At 37.0% G+C, this 23925-nt stretch overlaps 1 protein-coding gene across 1 annotated transcript in view; it reads left to right on the top strand.

The window, feature by feature from the left end:
* Positions 1-3160: 3160 nt before the first annotated feature.
* PELI1 (pellino E3 ubiquitin protein ligase 1) overlaps positions 3161-23925 on the top strand; it is a 55541-nt gene continuing 34776 nt past the window's right edge. Inside the window, exon 1 of the mRNA XM_088134082.1 lies at positions 3161-3561. The gene's annotated coding sequence lies outside the window, so the exon portion shown is untranslated. The remainder of the gene's footprint in view (positions 3562-23925) is intronic.

The raw sequence follows: 23925 nt of genomic DNA, 5'->3' as shown, positions 1-23925 counted from the left end.
TCTGTTTTTTCTGTTTTTTAAAGATCAAATATAAAATCACAATAGATATGGTTAAACTGGTACCTTCATGTATGTTCTTTAAGACATTTCCCAGTAGATACAGCTGTATAGGAAATGGAATAAAAGAGCAGCATGGCGATTAAGAACCATCCTAGACAATTTTCAGCCTTTCTAACAGTCACTGTTTTTAGTATCAACATCCTAGATTTGTTGCTTAGAAGTACAAGCACAAAGTGTTGATGGGGGAATTGTACAAATAGAAAAATGGGATGGGATATCCCTGTTAAAGTGATTCTTTAATAACAAGTTAAATTCAGGGCAAAGGGCCCATCATAAGGGATGGTGGGAAGGGCAAGTCAATATGTGGAGACCTATAGATTCCATGTGCTTGGCTTACATCAAACAAAACTTAGGACAAGAATAATTTATGGTACAGCATTGCTGTATCTCAGCAAAAGTTTTCTTGATCAGAATCCTGTGTTTAAATTTGTTGTTACATTTTTAAAACAAGGGGTATGCACTAAAATTTTATATGTGTCCTGCTGTCATAGCCTTGAACTCATAGTTGCCAAGATTTTTCTTCAGATTTCTTCTTGCTTAGTCTTTGGACTTTCTCTCCCTGTGTTTCCACAGACCACCTGCTGTGTATGCTGACGTATTTATGAAATTTGGACTGAATTTACAACTTTGAGATAAGCCTGACAAATTTATTATAACCATAAAGCAAGTAAGAATTGCCAGTTCAGGAGTTTTGGACAGTAACTGCTTACTTAAAATGAACTTATAAACTATAGTACAAACTTAAAAACACAGAAAATAAAATATATCCATATTATAAATCTTGAAGAGTTCTTCCTGAAAATCTAAGATTGTAGGTTTCTTCTAAGATAAATATTATTATAAAAATACTTATACACAGTTATTACGTAGTTTTTATTTATTTCATCTGTATCCTGCCTGTTTATTCAAATATTTAAGGTGGAGAACCACTACCAAAATGCAAAATATATCAATCTTCCACTTCTTATACTAGAAAATGTATACTACTATAAAATAACAACTAATTGATTTATTACTTACCAATTGATCTCATTACTTTGTATAAAGCACACTACAGAAATCTAATCTTGTGGTTGCCAATACCTAAATCACAGCAGCTAGTCTGTGATTTCAAGAATGGATGTATCTGGTATATCACTATAATGGAGGACATCAAGCAATAAAATAAAAAGATGGATCCAGAAACACCCCCAAACTGCAACTTCATTCAGGAATGCTAGCCAGAAATAGAGACTCTCTTAATTTTCAAACCTGGGAACTGCTCACATTCTCAATTTTAACTTATTAGTCTTCATTTAGGCTCTAATAAGCATCTTGAAAATTGATCACTGATTTCACTATATGAACACTCCTTTTACAACATATTTTTTAAAACTGAATTATGATTAACAAACATCAAGTAACTAAATAACATAAATCCATGATGCATAAAGAAATGATAGAAAATACAAAAGAATCTACTAAAAAGTAAGTAGACAGATATTATACACATACAAATTTATCATATTATAGTCTATTGCTATTGAGATAAATTATAAAATCTATCCAAATTTAATAGAATTGTGGTTCCTGACTTGGATGTTCCCTTAATTTTGTGATTTTTTTTTCTAATGCAGCAATTGAAGAGGACTTATTAATCCACATTTCAATTGTTATGTTATCTAGAGTTCTCCAATGCTGGGCAATTATTATTTTAGCTGCTAAAATTAAGTAAATAAGTTATTTATTTTTAAGCTTGAAATTTGGTCCTGTAAATAAATGAAGTAAGCTATGAGGAACATTCAATTATTTGTTTAGTAATAGTACTTATCTACCCAAAAGTTTTATGTCAAAAGAGTATAGCTTTATCACATGGCCACCACAAATAAAACTCCTTTTTTTGTAACTTCTCCAACATTTGAAAAAATCCGATATATATATGCCAATCTAACAGAAATCAAGTGCCAGCGATGCATAATCTTCCACTACAGCTCTTCATTGAAGCTGAGGTGAATCCACCCTATTTCCATAACTCCTGCCAATTTTTTTCCTGTATGGGTTTACCAAGACCAGTATTTTTAAACTATGGGGTCAATCTCCTATGGGTAATTGCAATAATAGCTTATACATTTTTGAGATTGTTCCTTTTGGTTGTTCTAAGCAGGTAAGTATTAAATTCTTAAAACTGGTGTAAGGCCTAGAACTGCTAAAGTTCTAACATTCCTATTGCCCAAAAGAGATTTGAGTTGTTACCATTAAAACCATGTTATCACTATCGTAACTTATCACCTGTTTGTTGCTCTATCTGATCTTTATTGAGAGGTTCCCTATTGCTTTAAAATCTTTTAATCCATAACGTTTGTATTCGCTTAAAAGTTTCATTTTAGCCAGACCATAGTGATTATCCCAATCTATATATATAATTAAAGGAGTTAAAGGAGAAGTATCCTTTATCAGAGCTATGTATTTACTTTTCCAAATTTGAAGCATCACTGTGAAAACATTTTCAGTCTTGTTTATTCCAGCAAAATGTTTTGGGTGAAAGCACCACTGATTTATAAAATTCTTTGGTTCTAATATAGTTTCAATTTGCATCCATTGTTTGGAAAGGTCTTCCATAATAAATGGAATCATATACCCTAACTGTGATGCTTGATAACATATTCTCAAATTGGATATGCTCCAGCGACCCTTTTACAACCCTGGTATGCAAAAAAACAAACTCTCTTTGAGCAAGCGTCTGAGCAAAAAACGTCCTGGGAGGAACGATGCCGCGCATGTAATAAACTTTGCTTCATATATCCTGTAATTTTGCGAACAGTATAGTCAACATTTCGTAGCTGAATCGCCTCGTGCGACAAAGTCTTCCTTCCCCTTCTTCCCCTGGCTTTAGAGCATCTGAGCCAAGACAGCTCGCTTTAATGAATTCGCCCCACGCATGTTACAACGTCGCCCGCCACCGCGGCGTAGTCCCGCTCGCGCCCGCCGCTTCTACCCAGCCTCGAAGTCTTCCTTTCCGAGGAACTACACTTCCCACACTTCTTCAGAGGGCGGTGCGTTTTTATGAGGTCACCGTGTCCCCGCCCCCTTTTATGTATATGTGTGGTGGAGCTACCGCTGACCCAGAGGGCTAGTTCTAGACTCGAGGTTGGTTGGTCGGGGGATTGTCCTCCCTCCGCCTCGTTCCCAGCCACAAAGAGGGCGAGCTACTTTGTTCCCCGGCCCCATCCCCGGGTTTGCAGGCGCGCGGCGGCCGCCGCTTTGGCGCGAGCCACTGGCAGGATTACTGAAAGCTCCGCTGCAGAATCGCTCTCCCGCCCTGCCTGCCTGCCTGGCATCTGAGTGAGGGTTGTTTTTCCTGGAGGTGATTGATTTGCAGCCTTTTTTTTTTTCCCTCCTGCCGTTCTGTGAGGAGCAGCGGTGGTATCTTTTCTACCTGGTGTAGAGGAGGAGGAGAGCGCGATACAGAGGAACGCCACCAGTTCATACCGGGTCACTATCCCGGCTCTCGGTCCGTACAAGGTAAGAATGTATCGGTTGGACTCGGGGGAAATAGCGGGGGAGGGAGGGGGAGCGAGAGGAAATTTTAGAGCAGGAAGAAGGAAGAATTGCTCTCTCCGTTTTCTTCTTCCTTCTCCCCCCCTCCCCCGTTTGTTTTTAGTCTCCTGATGTGTTTCTGTGTAGGTTTTACGTTTGCATGTTCTTTGTCCTCTTTCTCAAAAAGGAAATTGCTCAGGCGTCTGAGGTGAACATTTCCACATCCTGTCTTCATCTTCCTTTAGCAAAAAGCTGGTAGTAATCTGGGAAGTCTTTGTCAGGGAGCTTTCGGCTGGGAAATCTGTCTTTTTTGCCTTAGCAGCGTGTGAAAGGTCATGAAAGATACGTGCTTCTTGAAACTCTGAATACGTTTCCTAATTTGCCGGGGTAATAGAGCAGGCCGAAAACGTTAACTGATGCTAAAAAGGGTAAAACAAAGGAATCTGACTCCTTTGTGCTGATGTATAACAATAGCTTTATTTCTTCGGTGTTTGGTGTCTCTTCACCATCCTTTTCACTATATGTATGTATGTATATAAAATAATGTGATCTTTATCCTTTATTTTAGAATTCTTATTTTCAGTGTCCTTTATGGCATCTGACATGTTAGTAGCAAATTTCTGTTTTTCCACTTTAGCTAATTTACTCAATAGTCTTTAGCTTCAAATGGCTAAATTACCGCAGGGAATATTATTAATTTTTTTCTGCCTTTTTTCATGGAAAATGAGGTTGAGGGTCTTTTTTTTGCTTTCAGTGTTAAATCATTTCAGCCACATGAGTCCACATTCTTCCTTAAGAGAGGAAACCTCTGAGGATGGTAGCTGCTAAATGGTGTCTTTATTTTATATTGTTTCAGTTTTAAAATCTGCAGTTATTCATCACTGTAAAGTAGAGACTACTTCCATGAGTGGATGTATGTAACACTGTACTTTCCAGTGAAGTGTATTGTTTACAGATGGCCTGTTTTGTCTTGGCTGCTAGTTAGCTGGTTACTTTTTGCAATCTTGATGATAGTCTTTTTCTCAGCTTCCTACCAACTAAACTCCCAAATTCTCTGCTTTAAATCTGAGTTACGTAGTAATGGATTTAGCTTTATGTTCATGTTAAATTTGTACAGGAAGGAAAAGGGAGCAAGAAGTCTGTTTCTCCTGCTTTAGTTTGCATCTCATAAACATATAAATACAATGTATTCTACACTGCTTTAAGTCTCCCTTTCTGTTTTGGTCTATGTTACATTTGGGCTCTCTCCAAAGATCTTACGGTTGTAATTTATGGATACTTGAGATGTCATATTCTCATTTATATTAATATTTCTTTACTCATTTCAGGACTCAAACTAATGTTAAAAATATTTTCTATGAATTTGGCTTCTTTTAAAAGTAATGGTTAAAGTAATGCAGCCTGGATTTTTAAGAATAGGTCATAGTATTTTAAATTAAAGAATATGAAGAAAATACTGACATTTTAAAGTTACTTGGTACATTAAATTATTTTGCTAGTAACTTTGGTTAAGTTACTTCATAGTAGATATGTTTTGTTTGAGATGTTAATTCTAATTAGCAGCTTTTGAAATCAGCGCTGTTAGTAAATTTTAGGTTCTGCAATTAATTATGGTGGCATTTTAAGGTTTCTGGTTACTTATGGTCTTAAGTGAAGAATTTTGGAAAATGTATTTGAAACAAGTTAGTAATCTCAGTGTTTTCCCCTAGTACTGTGCCTTGCTTTTTAATCCAGACTGAAAAAGGATATATTAGTTATTGTATCTTTAGTCACAGAGCATTTACACACACTGTTTTTGTTAAAGACAAGGGTCGAAAATATACTGATACTGCTTTGCAGCAGGCCCTAACTTTTTCATATAAAACCTTCTTACAATAGAAATTATCACTTAAAGCCTAGCATGGATAACGTCAGTCTACATCCTTCTCCCTTTCATGTTAGACTCAAGTTTAGAAGACTTCTGATTATGTGCCTTGGTCCTAAGTATGTGGTAACATCCTGCAGAGGGAACCATGTTTGAATTAGAACATTTGTTGTGAATCACTAGCATTCTAAGCTCAGTGAGGGAGGAACTGGTTGCAGTATCAGCAGGCTATTTAGGAGAATATAGATCATATGATATAGGATTCTCCTGTAGTCCATGTACTAGATGCTAGTTATGTACATAACAAAATGTGTTCCATTTGATTAGCTAAAGCTGGAGGGATTTTATTTTCAGGAATTTGTTTCAATAACAGAAATTTTTATTCTGGCAAAAAGAAAAATGAGCATAAGTCTTAGTTTTGTTTTGAATCTTATGTTAGCTGTCCAAAGTTACATTTTGTGAGTGCGGCAGCCATATAAATTGTATAAATACATAAATTGTCACCAAATAAAGCTGACAAAACTGACTGCAAAGTTTTAAGCTATTGTGTAAAACATAGGACTTGATTGTACGCCAAATCTTGCAGCAACAATTGTTACAATATTTTACTGAACTGATGTTCTCCTGTTGTGTGGGGTTGTCTAAAAAACATTGTGCTTATCAGGATAAAATATTAGTGGTTTTCCCCGTTTGTAGAAAATTGGATATAACTGTTTCATCTTTTTTTTGCAATCTCTGTGCAGTGATAAAACTAGATACTATATCAACTTTATCTTCTCCTTCCTTGTCCCCTTGCATCAAAATGTTCATCAAATAAATTGTCTGTTCTTCTCTATATGATTACAGTTTGGAGAAATTAAGAAGTATGACTATATGCTCCCATCAGTTTCCTCTTGTCCCAGTAATTCAGATGTTATGTATTATCAGAAGATACCACACAGTGGATTGCCAATGTGGAAACAAATCTTTGCATAAAAAGATATTAATGTTATGCAAGTTGCTATGGGAAAACAAATATCAGCTTCCTGTTGTTTTTCCCCAATGTACATCCAAAACAAAATGTGCAAGAATTATAATACTGATTTTGTTGTACTGTAGTTTTGCAATGCATGAAAAACTATGTTTTTTGCAGTAAATCTGCAAAATATGCTTTGATATGTGCTTTGATATAAATCTTGTCAAGAATATAGAACAAATTTGGATAAAGATGTTTCCCAAACAAAAGTCTACATGTTTATCACAATATTATAGTACAAATAAATACAGTCGTAAGTTAACTCAAAACATTAGCTTATGCCGATCGCATGCTTTTAGTTCACTACTTAAAAATAGTACTGTAACTATATGTGCTAAGGAGTAACATTTTATTGAAGGTTAAGGCTGCAGCCCTATATTAAGATGCCAAAAATTCAGGGAAGTCAGTTTGACTTCATAAATTGTCCATTTATTGCAGAACTACAAGAACCACAATTTTTTTTGGGGGGGTAACTATGTCTACAAGGCCTTCGGTACTGATATTTTTAACATGCAGCTTTGGAGGATTCAGTATCCCACACAGACCAAAAAAGGAAAAGAAAAAGAAAGGAGCAACATTCAAAGGCTTTGGAATTAGTAAAAGGAAACATTTGTGTATATTTACAATTGCTTTATTTTTTTTTACATTTGTTTTATCCTTTGATAAATATGGTTATTCTTATTGCTTGAGCAGTTAAAAGGTGAATAATATATGGCCCAGTCAGGTGGTAGCACCTGGTCCACTTAAAAAAAAAAAAAAAAAAAGGTTAAACAAGATCAGACCTGGTCAGGGGTTGGATGGGACATCACCAGAAAGTTCAAGGGCTTTGGACTACACTTAGAAGTTGAAAAAAACATCCAGAAAAAAGGTACGGGCAAGGTATTCTGTATTTTTGCTATGAAACCTACATGGATATGCCCATGTTGTTCATCTTGACTCAAGGGAATCCTCAGTCTTTTTTTTTTTTTAATCAGTCATATAGGCTCAGTATATAATGCTTATATTTCACCAGTATTATCTGGATTCCTGATATGTTTAATTGGTAGTCTTTATTCTACAATATTTAGCTTGCCTAGCTAATTAATATCTACTGTTGCCCCTGAATTATGTGGTTTCTGTCCCTTATACTTCACTTCTATAGCATCTTTATACTGCTACCGTATGTTGAAAAACAAAAGCCTGTAATCTTTATGCTGGGAATGTATATGTTCACATACTAGACCACTTGTATTTTCCAACACTAAAAAGAGCACCAGTAGCCTGGTACTTGAAGCCACAATATTTACTTAAATTCCTTTATTTTGGTCAATGACCAGCGTACAGGTAGTCCTCAACTTACAACCATTTGAAGTTACAATGGCACTGAAAAAAAGTGGCCTATGACCGGTCCTTGCACTTACTGTCGCAGTGTCCCCATGGTCATGTGATCAAATTTTGGGTGCTTGGCTACTGGCATGAATTTACGATGGTTGCAGCATCCCGGGGTCACATTACTGCCATTTTTCACCTTCCCAAGGGGCTTCCAACAAAGTCAATGGGGGAAGCTGGATTTGCTTAACGTCCGTGGTGATTCACTTAATCATGTCAAAAAGGTCGTAAAATTGGGTGTGACTCACTTAATGACCATATCACTTAGCAACAGAAGTTCTGGTCCCAATTGTGGTCCAGGACTACCTGTAATACTATTTACTTGGTTTTGAGAAACATCAGAAAGAACTCACTTTGTTGATTCCTAACATGTCTATTCCATAATCTCTAAATGCACAAATACCTCACAAAACAGAAATGACAACGAAGTATTGATGTGTCAAATAACATTCAATGCTAACATGCTTTCTTCTGATCCACTCTTATTCATCTTATATTTCATTACTGTAGATAAGTTGCCTTCTACTTTCAGTCTTAATGCTCATGTCATGATATATATTCTGAACTAGTGCACTGAATTTGTGAGTTTGTTACAGAGTAAGCTTCAGCCATCTCTTCTGAGTTGGGATGAATGCAAACTAAGACCTTCCATGTCCTTTTGCCCTCTATGCCCTGTGATTTCCTAGCTAGGATGATGGAAACCCTGGAAGTCAAAATTTCAAGACATGTGGAGAGAAACAGATTGGGGAAGGCTGCATTAGACAGAGTTCAGACAGTCCAGGCATTTTTAAAATAGCTGTTTTTTATCACTTCTATGAACTTTCTTCTTGCTTTTGGAGGATGGGGGTGGAAAAGAACACATAATGAAAGAGTGTTAGTTAATGAAATAGTAAGGAACCTTATTTCCAGTTGTTGCACTCTTTTCCTAAAGAGGGAAATGAAACATTTGCTACTATTTTGAATGAATGCATATATTATTACACAAACACAATTCAGAGTGATGTCCTAGATATCAGTGATAAACATCTGGGCCTCCTGATATAATTCAGTAGCATTAATATGCTGCTAAGAAACCTATAATGGTTATAGATATATAAAAACAAGGACCTTGCTCTTTTTACAGATATACCACTCATGTATTATACATCTAATGAATATTCTTAATTTTGAGTTCATAAGCTGCAGTTTTTAGGGTATGGTATAAACATCAATATAAAATGAGTTCAGGCAAGACTTAGTCCTATATAGTGATTTTTTTGAACAGGTGAATCTTTAAAATTAGTGCCTAAATAATTGATTATAGTTATCCAGAGGAGTATTTTATGGAATTGGAGAGTTGGAAAACATGCAGGTTTTCTATGTACTCTAAGATGCATATGGCATCTCAATTACAGTGGAACCTCAGGTTACAAATGCCTCTGTTAACGAACTTTTCGGGTTACAACCAGCTCTGGCCGCAAAAATTTACCTCGGTTTGCGAACTCCACCTCGGGGTACGAGCAGGATATGCGGCCATTTTTCCGCCCCTGACACGTGGTCCGCGGCCATTTTTCCGCCCCTGACACGTGGTCCGCGGCCATTTTTCCGCCCCTGACACGTGGTCCGCAGCCATTTTTCCGCCCCTGACACGTGGTCCGTGGCCATTTTCCGCCCCTGACATGTGGTCATAGGGAGGGGGGACTCTCCCTCCAAGCAATAGCCGCCTCCCTGTCCTCCACGCCAGAACGGATTAATGGTAATTACATTGAACCTTATGGGGAAATTTGCTTCGGGGTGCGACCAATTCGGGTTGCGGCCAGAGTCACGGAACGAATTAAGTTCGTAAACCGAGGTTCCACTGTAGTTTTTCCAGTCAGTGAGTTTAGATTGTATGATAAGAGACTGTCCACAAATAATCAATTTGCATATATTGGGATGCATCTTCTTTTCTCATTGAAGTTTTTCTTCCCTGCTGCAAGGTGAAGTAGGCAAGCAAGCTGGAGAGTCTTCCTTCTACACCTCCCTCATTCAGACAGAATTAAAAGCTGATTGTTTAGTTGGGATTATACAAATACTCTGAAGTGATTCCACTATTATTTCTTGCTTGATCTGCAGTATTAAGAGATTATTTACATGTGTGAATGAGCTATTATTAGTCTAACACCAGATATAGCATTTTCAGATTATCAACTCTTTTCTTGAATGTAGTGCATTCAAGTTGGCTTAAATGTTCAGTTGTGAAACTAATGGAATGACCTTGTGTTGAAAAGCTGCCATTATTTCAAACATAATATCAATGTAAATTGGAATTTGAGTATTCAAACTTGTTCAGTCACAGGAGCAAGTATGTTGAAATAGCACATAGCTGTACTAAACATTGGCATGTGAATAAAAAAAGAATGAAGAAAAACATCACACATGTAGACTTACTAAAAAGGAATAAATTTCCTTTCAAAATAAGCCATAGCTTTTGTACTTCAGTACTGTATCACTTGGAGTCTGTTGCTAATTCTAAAAATATGTTATATCTTTGATTTCCCATCATGTGCTATAACATTGGTTCCTCCCTGCTTTTAAGCTGATACGTGAGAATGTGTATTTCCTCTAACAGATGTTGGAATATAGGGTGAAATAAACTTAGCTAGTAATTAAAGTGCCTGCTTCAGAACTCTAAGCAGAACTCTGTTGTATTTCAGGGATCAAGTTGTAACGCTTGCCTAGTAACCTCAGAAGTCTGTACAATAGTTGGCATTAAATCCTTGGCTCTAGATTCCACTTTGCTCTGCAGTCCTAAATACTCTGCATTTTATTTTCCTATTGTGCTAAAGTTGAGAATACATTGAGCAACGTTTCATCTCTTTAGTCCAAATCGTCTTGGTGGAAGGAAAAAATGCACACCTTTGGTTACATCAGGTGGTATATCAAAAGCAAAAAGGTTAATTGTGCTTAGCCTATATATAAGAAATGTGGATAATAATTACTTGAGAAGGCAGGGTTATGGCACCATTCAGCCAAGTTACTTATGTGCATTTGAATGCTTACAAAGTACAATTTATAAACAAGTGAATTGCATGAAAAACACAAATAGCAATTCATCAGCGTAAGTCAGTTTGATAAGTCAGTTTAGAAGAATTGCTTCCTGTTAAATATGTTGCTCTTCTTGGAATCTATCAATTGGTCTGTATTCTTGCTGGGGCTAATGGGAGTTCCAGTGCTGTTCATCTCTATGGCATTAGGCTAGAGAAATTTACCATAGTGCTGCATGGACAAGAGAGGTAAGGGTGGTCATAGAGAGTGTTTATGTGATTTAGGGCAACAGAACCTCTAACCTTTTTTTATAACCTCTATGGCTATTTAAAATTGCATTTATCAGTCCTCTAGCGGTTCATGGACAGCATTTCTTAAAGCTTGCCAGATAGCCCTAACGTTGTAATGCATTTGGAGATTATCTTGTATTTGTGATCTTTTTTAGAAAAATGTTTCAAATGGAAACAATAAGTAGTTCTGTTTTGTTCTTCAAAGTCATGGTTGCTGTGTTATTGGTTCTTGGCAGGCAGTATCTGCAAGTATTTTGTGCTCAGTAGAACTTCAGCCAGATTTGTATTATACATACTGAAACATCCAAATTAGAACTTGTTCAGTTTCACATTCTGCATCCAGTGTTATTGAATGCCCTACATTTCCAGTGTGGGTTCTGGGTTACTTCACCCCCTTGTGCAATATAGGAAGAAACCAAGCCTACCTCTTACAGGAAGCATACAACAACACTAATGGTATACAAAAAGGGGGAGAAGAACCTATCTGCCACTCTCCCAGGGCCATGTAAATTCTACTCTTGGATTGAAAGGCACTGTTGTAAGGATTAAATGTCTCTTTTAGAATGATAGAATGTATGAGTAGATGGCTCTTATAAAACATCTGCTTCAATCACCCGCTTAGTGCAGGAATCCACTAAACTATCCATGACAGGTCCAGTCTGTATTTGAAAACTTCCAATGAGTTGTTTTAGGTAGTTTGTTCCATTATTTAATAGTCTTACCATGAAGTCTGGTGCCCAAAATTAGGCACAATAAGTACAATAGACTTATTGCCTCTCATGTTCTAGACCCAGTGCTTTTGTTAACGAAGCCCAAGGCTTCACTGGTTTTTTTAGCTGTTGCATCACACTGCTTGTTCATCTTCTGGTGGTGGTATGCTAGAACTTCTAAATCCTTCTCACATACGCTTCTTGCCAAGTCAGGTCCTTCCAATCTGTGCTTTCAATTTTTTCTATCCAGATACAGGGCCATACATTTCTCACAGTTGAGCATACTATTGGATTTGATCCAGTGACCAAGCCTGTCAAGATCATTTTGAGTTGTGCTTTTTTTCTCTAAGATATTAGCCAAGGCCTTTTCCATTCCATGTTCTAGGTCATTTATAAAGTTGTTGAATAGCATTGAGGTGAGTATGGATCCTTGGGGGGTCCCATGTATTCCTCTCCTCCAGGACAATGCAGTACTGTTTATGAATAACTTTTTGGTGTTGTACTGCTGTACTGTCTAGCTTGTTATCATGAAAAACCTTACCACTTTACTGGGATCAAGAAACATTACATCCATAGTAATCCTTTGGTCTATCAAATTAGTCACTCTGTCCAAAAAAAAAAAAAAAGGTTTATTCTTGACAAAACGTAAAGTAAGATAACAAAATTGGAAGGCAATAATGTGAAATGCAGTCATACTACAGAATAGGAAGTGGTGTATAATTTGTCTCCAGAACCCTCTGCAGTGCATATGAAAATGAATGATCAATAACATGGCAGAGAAAAGTCATACGCTGGTTCAATGTATATAAACCAATACCATGAAAAATAATCTCTAAATATTGATTTTGTCTTTGGACAAACTAAAGGAAAAGCATTTCTTTATTCTTAATAGTGACAAGATATTTGACTGGGAAGTTATTGGAAAATGCTACTAAAGTCAAAAGGAATGTTAAGTTATAAGTTCAAAACACCATAATTTATTTTTCAGAAGCTATATTCTGGATCAGTATTTCTAAAATCACTGTTAAGTATTTTAATATGTAAAAATATAGTGAGTAAAGTAAGCTTAGAGTTTGTTTAAAACAACCATAATTAAAAATATATGGATCTTTTTCTAACTGGTATTACACACATTCGGAACACCCTTGATGAGGCTATAAAAACCTAAGCTGAAGGTATAAAAGGCAAGAGTATTATTCTGGGAAAATAATGTTAGTTCACTATAAAGGAATCTAAATAAAGAAATTGAAGGCAGAATTGCTGAAGATAAAACACCAAATGTATGTTTTTCTAAGTACATTAAAATAAGGAAGTTTACTGAAAAGGCAAGACAGCTGCTTATCTAAGAGGATGGATGGAAAGATAATTGAAAGCATGACTGTAAATTAGTTCTGTATTGGTGAATTTGGGTCTAGGTGCATTCTGGCTTACACAATGAACTTTCCACCTACCTAAGTCACAAAGAAGGTTTTTTATGGCCTGTGTGCAGTTAATGGTAACCTGCTGACCCAAGAACAAACCATATCCAAATTATAGACAAGGAATAACCAGATCCAAAACAATCTGCAAAAGACCAAGAGAAGACCACACATCATTGGTCTTTCTAGCCTTCAGAGCTACAAATGTTATATGTTAATGGTTAGCAGGTGTGCCTGTGCACTTCCGTCTGCCTTCTATCTCCCTTTTTACTCTCCTTCTCCCATTCAGAATTGCTGAGAGAAAAGAGGTGTAGGCTCCCTGCTCCACTGGCCCTGTGAAGATCAAAGGGTGGAAGAAAGAAGTCTTATGGCTTCCCCTCTGTTTATTCCTTCTCATTCTTTCCTACCAACAAAGCAGGATCTCTGAGAGGAAAAAGGTTCTTGTAGCTCTCTCCTTGTGATCCTAAGTGGGATATCTAGGGATGATCCAGGTTAGCCTTTTTTTAATCATTCCTAGCTGTGGTGGCAAAAAATTTTTCATTTCCCCATCCGGTAGCCAGTCACCTGCAAGCAGGATTACTATGAAGAAAGACTCTGGCTCTTTTCAGCAGCCATGCTTGTAAGTAGCTGTTTTCCTGATGCAAAAAACCAGGAATGCTCAGTATGGTTCTGGAGGAAGTGGGGGAAGCCTAGTTTACCTCTTTCCATTCAGAGCCCCTATGGAAATGTAGTCTGTGATTAATGATCTAATATAATTGTTTCAACAAGTGGTAGCACATAGCTAACCTTCACTGGTCTTGGAAGCTAAGAAGGGTGAGCCAGGTTAGTACTTGGATGGGGGAACTGGCTGAGAATCCTAGCATTGTTGGCTGTAGTATGAAATAAATTTTTAAAAATCCAGAAGAAGGCAATGGCAAACCGCTTCAGTAACACTGCCAAGAAAACTCTGAGGGTACAGAGTTGAACTTCACATTTTTATCTCTTTAAACATCAGCCTTCATTTACTAATGGTTTGTATTTATAACTAGCAACGTTTTAACTATCTTGATTTGAAATAGACAAGCTTGCAGAGGAAGCTACTGAAATCCAAGCAAACTGATTGGGCCAAAAGAGTGGCATGTCAAATTCAGTATAAATGCCAAGTGGTGGGTTTTAAAAATGTAAGTGGCGGCAAAGTCAAATGTTGTGTTGACTTAATTCTGATAAATTCTGAAACCAGTCTAAATATTATGGAAATATATTTAGCTTTTGGTAGAAGTTACCTGACAGTTCAAAGCCAAGATATTTGTAAATATCATAATGAACTGTTGACCCCAATATCTCCTAATCATGGCTTTCCCAGATTTTCTGTGGAGGGAGAATTATTATTCCACTAGTAGATAGAGTTAGAAACTTAACAAACCTGTACTAGGTCTTTCAGTGCCATTTGGAGATAATAAGAATGCCCCAATAGTTGAATCACAGGAACCAAATCACAGCTGCAGTCCATAAGCTAAAATATATATATAAATGTGCTAGAAAATATTATGAAATAATTTCTGGAAGGCAGAAAAAGGATTTGGCGTGGTTTTTCTGTTTGTTAATACGGGTAGTCCTCGATTTATGACCACAGTTGGGATCAGAACTTCCATCGCTAAGTGATATGGTCATTAAGTAAGTCACGCACAATTTTATGATCGTTTTGCCACAGTCGTTAAGGGAATCACGTGGTCGTTAAGTGAATCTGACTTCCCCCATTGACCTTGCTTCTGCCCCCTGGGAAGGTCGCAAATGGTGATCACATGACCCTGGGATGCTGCAACCTTCGTAAATACATGCTGGTTGCCAAGCGCCTGAATTTTGAGCACATGACCGTGGGAACACTGTGGCAGCTGTAAGTGTGAGGATGGGTCATCAGTCACCAGCACTGTCATAACTTTGAATGGTTGTTAAACAAATGATTGTAAGTTGAGGACTACCTGTAGACTATTACCTTGACTTCAAGAGCAGCTTTTGATTGTGTTTGCTTTAAGCCTTTAGAATTTGTTCTTCATATTTTTTTTTTTTCTTAAAAATTTATTGGAGGAAAAAAAACTGCTGCTAAATACTTTCAGATATGACTTGGCTGAAAACGGGACACTCATTTTCAATGGCAAAATAGTCTTCAGATCATTCAGTCATCCTGAATCACAGCAGTATGTCAACATTTAAGTGTTCTGTATTGCAGAATTTTATTAAAGGTGATTGACCCCTTTAGAAACCAGGAGATCAGTAGTCTTCCCTACTATTTTCACATCTGTAAACTTTGGAAATAGTTTTTTAGTTTGATGTTTCTTTTCTTTTTTGGGGGGGAAATGCTGAAGGAATACATTTATAAAACTGGACAAAATATAAAGTAGTTAAAGGATAATTATTACTGTCTCATTATCTTGGCATGATATTTCCTTGTAAGTTTAGCTTGAATTATTTCCTGTTGAGTGCAAACTAGTTTATTTTAGCAGGTAAACTGGTAAAATACAGTTCTTATTTGACTCATAAGTTTTAAATAAAACTTTTTATTTTCACATCTCATTTACTCGTACATTAATTGAGTTGGCTCTGCTCTAGCTGGTTAGTATTTTGATGGGGGACCACCAGGACATTTCAGTGCTTTAAACTAGGCTGGGAAACCAGGCGGGGGGACATATTGGGAGTACACAGTAACAAACTTCTTCCATATTGTTGCCAAGAAAACAACATAGACATATCCATATAGTCATCAAGTGTTGAGCTGGACTCAAGGGAGACTTTACTTACTACTGTGCAAGTGACTCAGCTGGAAAATATTAGAGCCTAATCTCACACAGTTTAAGCTACAGTTATGAAAATGTTGACTTTAGAAGTATTTGAAGTACTTTTCAGAGTATTTCCATAATAGAGTTTTTATATAACTGACTAGGAACCTTCTCATTATATTATATTATATTCTCTTGGTGTATGAATCAGCCCTTAAGATGGTAAACTATATGGTAATAGTTGTAGGGTGGGAATATTAATATAAATTTAGCTGTCTATTTTCAAGGGAAAGAGGTCATTGGTTATAAGTATAACTTTTTCTTGATACCATAACCAAACAACATGTTTGGTTGTGAACTGCCCATGTTTGGTTGTGAACTCCCCAGAGTCCCTCCTTGTGGGGGAGTTGGGTGGTGATATAAATTTGATTTATAAATAAATAAATAAATAACCAGTGACCGATCATTTTCTTAGTAAAATTTGTACAATTAAAAGCTATGTATGTTAGATTATTAGATGTATATTAGATTTGGATGTAGCAAGTTTATTTCTTGATCATGGGAGATCAAACTAACAGGAAAGGGATTAACTCCATCTTTTCTAGTTAGAGAAACAAGGCTGTATTCTCTCCCCTTATTTATTCAACGTGTATGCTGAATATATATTAAGGGAAGCTGAATTGGAAGAATTTTAACATGGTTTTAAAATTGGAGGAAGAATAATCAGTAACCTGTACTATGCTGATAACACTACCCTGATAGCCCAAAATGCAAAGAACCTCTAAGCTCTAGTAATAAAAGTCAAGGAGCACAGTGAAACAAGAGACTAAAATTAAATATAAAGAATACCAAACTAATGACAACAGGTACAATAACTAGCCTTAGAATTGACAGTGAAGATATCCAAGTGGTAGGTGGCTTCTACCTTTTAAGATCAGCCATCAAAAGTAAAGGAACAAGCAGTCAAGAAATATACTGTAGACTAGCACTTGGTAGAGCAGTCATGAAGTCCTTGGAAAATGAAAACTAGATATTCTAACGTTCAGCTGAACTCAATATATGCAACTGAACATAGGGGTTTCTCCATAGGACAGTTAGAAGTGTTAAGTTTCTGCTTTTTAGCTAGAAGAGGTGGAATTTCATATTGAGTCCATCTTCTGGTGACCAGAAAGACACATCACAGAAGTCCAACTACCATTCACACTTCAATATATAGCGCTATACAGTGGAACCTCAGTTCATGAACTTAATTCGTTCCGCGACTCTGGTTGCGACCCGAAGCAAATTTTCCCATAAGGTTCAATGTAATTACCATTAATCCGTTCTGGCGTGGAGGACAGGGAGGCGGCTATTGCTTGGAGGGAGAGTCCCCCTCCCTACGACCACGTGTCAGGGGCGAAAAATGGCCGCGGACCACGTGTCGGGTGGAAAATGGCCGCGGACCACGTGTCGGGCGGAAAATGGCCACGGACCACGTGTCAGGGGCGGAAAAATGGCCGCGGACCACATATCACGGGTGGGAAAATGGCCGCAGACCGTGTCACGGGAGGGAAAATGGTCGCGGATCCTGTTCGTGACCCGAGGCGGAGTTCGCGAACCGAAGCAAAATTTTGCGGCTGGAGCTGGTCGTCACCCGAAAAGTTCGTGAACAGAAGCGTTCGTAATCCGAGGTTCCACTGTACTTAAAAAAGCAGAGCTTCTGTAAATAATCATTCATATGGCAAGAATGCTACACTATTTGGGTGAGTGACTTTGGCCATGAGCTACAATTTAAGTACAGTGGTACCTCAGTTCACGAACTTAATTCGTTCTGCGGCTCTGGTCGCGAACCGAATTGGTCGCGAACTGAATCAAATTTTCCCATAAGGTTCAATGTAAATACGGTTAATCCGTTCTGAACCATATGTTGTTGTTTTTTAAACCACAAAAATATGAAACAAAGTACAGTACAGTACAGTACGAAGAGAGAATACTAACCTTGCTCGAGGCGACTTCTGGCGTGGAGGAGAGGAAGGCGGGTGGGGAGGCGGTTATTGTTTGGAGAGTCCCTCTCCCTACAGGAAGCCATGACCACGTGTCAGAGCAGGGAAAATGGCCACGGGTCGTGTTTGTCACCCGATGCGGAGTTCACGAATGGAAGCAAAATTTTGCGAACAGTGCTGGTCGCGAACCGAATTGTTCGTGAACAGAAGCGTTCGTGAACTGAGGTATTACTGTACAGATCAGACATTGTGCTTTACAAGCGGGGAGCCTATAAAATTTATGAGGGAGGTCCAAGCTTACAACTGTGAGAGGGGAGAGAACATAGACTTTCTCAGTCACATAGACTTGCATACACATATTTTACAAGCTCATTCCAGAAATAAGTATCTCAAGCTTTCCATACCCAAAATGTCATAGTGAAGGTGGGATTTTGGCTCAGATTACTTTTTGAAGGACACACTGCAATAGAATTAACTTTCCGCACTGAACTTAATAGTGATATGTTTGGGGTTTTGATTGAAGCTAGGGGATTCTGTTGTTTTTCTGTTTTCTGGCCAGGAGAAGAAGCTTCCATTTTTTTCTGTCTGTCTTCCCCACCACCTTCCATTGTAGGCTTCCAGATAGTAAGTTCTGTCTTTACATCTGTTCCTGTCTTTGTCATCCTAAAGGCCTATCTAATCCAGCATTCTTCTCCTGCAGTGCTTAAAAATTCCAATCCATTCTGGTTGCTTGGTCCCCCGGCTGCCCACCTTTTTACACTCTATTGCCACTGAAGAATTATGGGAAAGTAGTGTTTTTTCCCCAAAAGTGAAGGTTTGCCTTCAGAAAGTCTTTTCCAAGGTTACTTGTTTATTTATTTATTCTGTTATTTAGTGTTAGTTTGATTGCTGATAGCTCCCTTTTGCGTGTAGACTACATAAAAATGAACAGAGAAGACATGAATCAGTATTAAAAGGATTAGAGGGAATAATTAAATTTGCTGTGTGAACTCCATTGGGATCAAATCTATAATTACCTTCCAAGCTTTTACTTGAGAGTATGTTTGATATATTCCATTATTTATTGCTGTAGGGTTACCTGGGAATAAGTCTCTTTGTGCTTAATAGGACTTTCTTCTCCATAGAGATGCCTCGTATTGTAAGTGTTTTATTTTCTATATTTACCCATCTTACTATTGTAAAATATTTAAAAACAAATAAAAATAAAATCTCTTTCTGATCATGCTTGGTTCCTGATGACTTTATAGACAGATTTGTGTAGTTTTTTAGCAACAATGCAGGAATTATTTGCCATTGCCTCCTTTTTTTTTTTTAAACTCCCAGTCTTGTCTATAGCCCTGGTAATCTTCAATGATCTCCTATCCAAATGCTAACCAAGCCTGACCCTGCTTAGCTATTGATCCCCAATACTGGCACTTGCAGAGACTGTGGATATAAGTATGTATCTATCCATCTGTCATGTGGTTTAATGTGCAGTCAAATTTATATTTAATGCATTTATGTACAGTTTCACATACAGTTCCATCTTGGACAATTATAAAAACAATAAAATAATGCACCCATTCATGCTAAATATATAAAATTCTTTAGTTGCATAAAAGTAGTACGTAAAGCTGTCAAAAGTGATGATCATAGTGTATATGTGATTTTTTTGTTTTGATTTATTAATATATACGAATGAAAATGTCAATTACCGAGATATAAAATAGTTGGAAACTGGTTCATATATTAACTCTTATTTCTTAATCAGCTGTTTCATAAGCAAAAAATTGATTTAAGGAAGTCCAAGCTACACTCACTTATATGAGGGAGAAAAGAAGTGGAAGCAGATATAATCTGCACATCCATGCTGGGCTCTTTGAGCTTTCTCACTCCATCTCTTCTTCCACTTTTGCAATCTGGTTTCTGCACAATATCAGTGATTGCAGAATTTTCAAAGATTGGCTAGCAAATATCATCTAGGACAGAAGTAAGTGGTCTTTTTTTCTTGTCCAAGACTACATTTAGTCTAATGACATTGAAGGAGGTGCTGGTATACCCCTCCTAAAGAGGCCTTTCCTGTCTCTGACCATTTCAAATAAGTACTGTCCAGTATCCAACTATCTCTTTCTGGAAAAGTTGGTTGAGGAAGTGGTGGGATTGCAATTACAGAATACCCTAGATAAGGTGGATTATCTTGATCCCTTTCATAGGTTGGAAATTTCATTAATTGCGCTGGTTGATAATCTTTGATGTGACTTGGATGGGGATTGCATCCTTCTTGGCCCTTTTAGGCCTCTAAACAGACTCTGATATCATCAACCGTGGTATTATTCTGGGCTGCCTGCAAGGGTAGGGAGTAGACTGGCTGAACCCTAACTATTCTGGTTGTTCACACCTTCACCACACCTGCTTTGGGATAGTGGCTTAGTAGTTCCCACTGTCACCATCCTATCTTCCAAGGGGCACTTCACATGGCCTCCACCCCATAACCTAGGCATAATGGTATGTTCAGAGCTGAAGAAATATTCCCATTCTGAACACTTCTCTCTTAGCAGTTAAGAGAATGGTCCCTTTTCCAGTTCACACAGAGACCATGGTTAAGAAGCTGAGGATTTCCAACATTAGCATACTGGAAAATAAAATGGCTTCTGAAATATTTCAGTTGCTGAGATTTCTGTCACTAATTCCTTTTTCCTTTCAGTAAATCTGAATAAAGAAGCCTCTGTGAGAACCTTATTTTGGGGTGTAATGAGCTATCAATAGCTCGACAATAGAAGTCTTACAATCTGTGCTGCCTTTCTGTTGATTAAAAGTAAAAATGCAAAAAAAGAATATTTCAATACTGTAAGCTCCTGGCTGTGTAGCATAGAGATGTGTAACTAGATGATTCAGCCCTTCCTTGCTTCCTTGGGATAAATCTAGAGCAATATCATCAGAGATCAACAAATCAAATCTTATTTAAGCAGAAAAAAATATAACATATAAAAACCCTTATTAACTTTGAATATGAAAATGCAAGCATTCAAAAGGGAAGAGAATAAATTCCAGAGCTGTTCAGCTTCCAATGAAACTGTTGGTTAAAAGAAACATAGAAAAGAAAATGCAGTGCTCCAGGCAGAGCACAAGATCAGACTAGTTTCCTACAAATTATTAATTATATGCCTGTGTTTCATAAAAAGATGATGGATAAAAGTTTCAAATTAATGTTAGCAAATACAGTAAAGTTCTGTAGAAAATATGGTGTCTCTGTACACAGCCTGACAGATGGAAAAAAGGCTGAGGTAGCATGCTTAATGTCATAATTTGTTCAGAGAAATAAAAATATTAAACTTGCACAACACAGAATAATTAAGACCCTAATGCAAGTTCCTGGCTAGTCTTACCTATTTCTTTTGAAATAACAGTGTCTGAAGTGTCTGTTCCTCTGCTTCAGTTTTCCTGGATTTCCAACCTCTTGGAAATTCCAAACTTTAATCAAAAGCTGCTGGGAGATGATAAATCTTACTCATTTCCAGTCTCAGTTCACAGACTTTTGCTTCTGATTTAAAAGGAATATATATATATATTTCTATGTTCAGCAGAAGGAGGGGCTGTGGTAATCTGATTTGGTATGTGATCAAGAGCCATGTCTCACTTGAGAGAATGTAGACTGAATATCTGAGCCTGTTTGGCAAACAGATTACACACACAGCAGAGGCATTACAATGCTTCTGCTTTTCTCTGGGCAGTTTTAGTTGTGGGGAGGAGAGATCAACCCAGTAGTCACTTCCTTATCTCCAGCAGGTTTAGAGCTCTGGCTGATGAGGGAATAGCCATCTTTTTGCTCAAACCACTGTCAGTGCCTTCAAAAGGACACAGGGTTTGCATACTTTCTTTTCTAATCACTTCCAGAAATTGCTTGTTAACTGCTTTTCAGATATTAGGAACCTTTGGATTGACAAGTCTGAAAACACCAGGTGAGTTTCCTTCAATCCTTAGCAAAAGCAGTTTTAAATACAAGTTTAAAAAAAATTGGGAAAATTGGGTATAAACAGAAAAAGAATGATTAGAACTTTGATTTTGAAAAGTTACAAACGGACTAAGGGTCTAGATGGATTTGAAATAAGATTTTGGAATTAATTATAATCCTTCCTGTGGGAAAATGCTTTTGTTTTGAATTCTCTTTAAAAAATGTGATAAGATGAGAGTTTGAAGGTTGGACACTAGAGGCAACCAGAAGGAACTAAAGATTACAATTAAAGGAGAAGAACACTTAAATTTGACTTACTAATACAGAATGAAGCAAAATATTTTAACATTGGACATTTTGAAGGATATTTTTTAACAATGGACCCAGAAGTTAATTTTAAGAGTGTCTGCCTCTATAGATAGACTGTGTTTAAAAGATTTACTGGACATACAAAAGAAACTGGCTGATGTCTTAATGATTAAAAGATATACAAATAACAAACCAAGAGAGTGACCTGGATAATTTTCCCATATTGGATTTATAAGAGGCCTGTTAGAGCTTTGAAGAATTTTGTGAGAAGGGACAAAGAAAAAAATGAAAAGAAATCAAGTTCTAGGACATTTGAAGGGACTAAAGATCAAGATTGTTAAAAGTTAAAAAATTATGCTGGTTTTTGACCATAATAAAGATTTGATTGAAAGTAAAACTAAGGAATATAAAGTTGGTTGATTTGATCAAGGTTAAAATAGATATGTTATCTCTGGTAACCCTTAATGGACTTTTGCTGATCAGGACTGAAATGACAAGGCTTTAAGGATTTGTTTATAGATAAGAGATGGGGTATGGGAAGAAGAGATCATTTGTTGTATTTTAAGAGAAGGTGATAATTTACTAAAATTATTTATACTTGTGATGAAGGGAGAAGTCCTTTCTTTATATAGTTCTTTTCTATTTTTTACTATATTCTTTTTCTTTTTTTCTTTTTTCTACACCTATTTTTTCTTTTTATACTTTTCTTTTTTTTTAGTTGGAATTAGTTTATAATCTTTGTAATTGTAATTTTTTAATAAAATTATTATTAAAAAATTAAAAATGGTTCATCAGTCAGTTCAATGTGAGGTATCATCAAAATGCAGGTGATACTCAGATATATATCTCTACTCTAGGCAAGACCAGGGCAGAGATGTGAAGGAGGTACTGACTGTGTACCTAGAGGCTATGAGGGACTCGATAGTACGATACAAGCTGAAGTGGAATCCCCCAAGGCAAAGGCACTGTTCGTCAATAAACCATCTTATTGGGGTAACACTCCTCTTGAAGGAACAAATCTGCCCTCCTAGACTCATGGTTGCTGGATAAGGAGATGGAAGCTATGGCTATTTGGGCCTTTGTTCAGGTTTGGTTGGTGTGCCTTACCTGAAGTAGGAAATGATGGCACTAGTTACCCATGACTCTATGGCCTCTATGACTGACTACTGTACTGCAATGCACACTACATAAAGCTGACTTTCAAGTTGACTCAGAATGCAGCACCCTGACTATGGGTGGGCAAGAGCTGCCAAAATCACATATCATTGGTGCAGTGGGTGCTGCAGTGGCTTCCAGTAGGCTTCTGAAGTTCTGGTTTTGACCTGTAAAGCCCTTTATGGCTTGGTGACCTGGTATCTTCAGAACCACCTCCTGTTAAACACCATTTCTCCTTGAGTATTTCAACATTTAGAACTATCATAAATGTATTAGGATGTGGTTTCTTTTATATGTTGAAGAAATCTTGGTATTCATTTTGTATACTATCCATAGTTTAAGAATGTATTTCAAGTTTTATTTCATGCTTGTACTATTATCTAGATATAGGTAATAGTGCAAACGTTTTAGAATATATAGTAGTGTTACCTTTTGGGGCTGTGCATTTTTTTCAGAATTAGCAATACATTCTTATTGGAAATCACATTATATTCATTGAGATGTAGAAAGTGTGTTTTCCCCCCTCTGGCAGGTCCATATGGAAGAAA

This window comes from Python bivittatus, unplaced genomic scaffold (assembly GCF_059951505.1).
Source record: "Python bivittatus isolate LINGU-HERP-01145 unplaced genomic scaffold, Pbiv_v1 ctg000020_np1212, whole genome shotgun sequence".
Lineage (NCBI taxonomy): Eukaryota > Metazoa > Chordata > Lepidosauria > Squamata > Pythonidae > Python > Python bivittatus.
The sequence above is the reverse complement of the archived record's forward strand: the minus strand, read 5'-3'. Positions and strand labels throughout refer to the sequence as shown.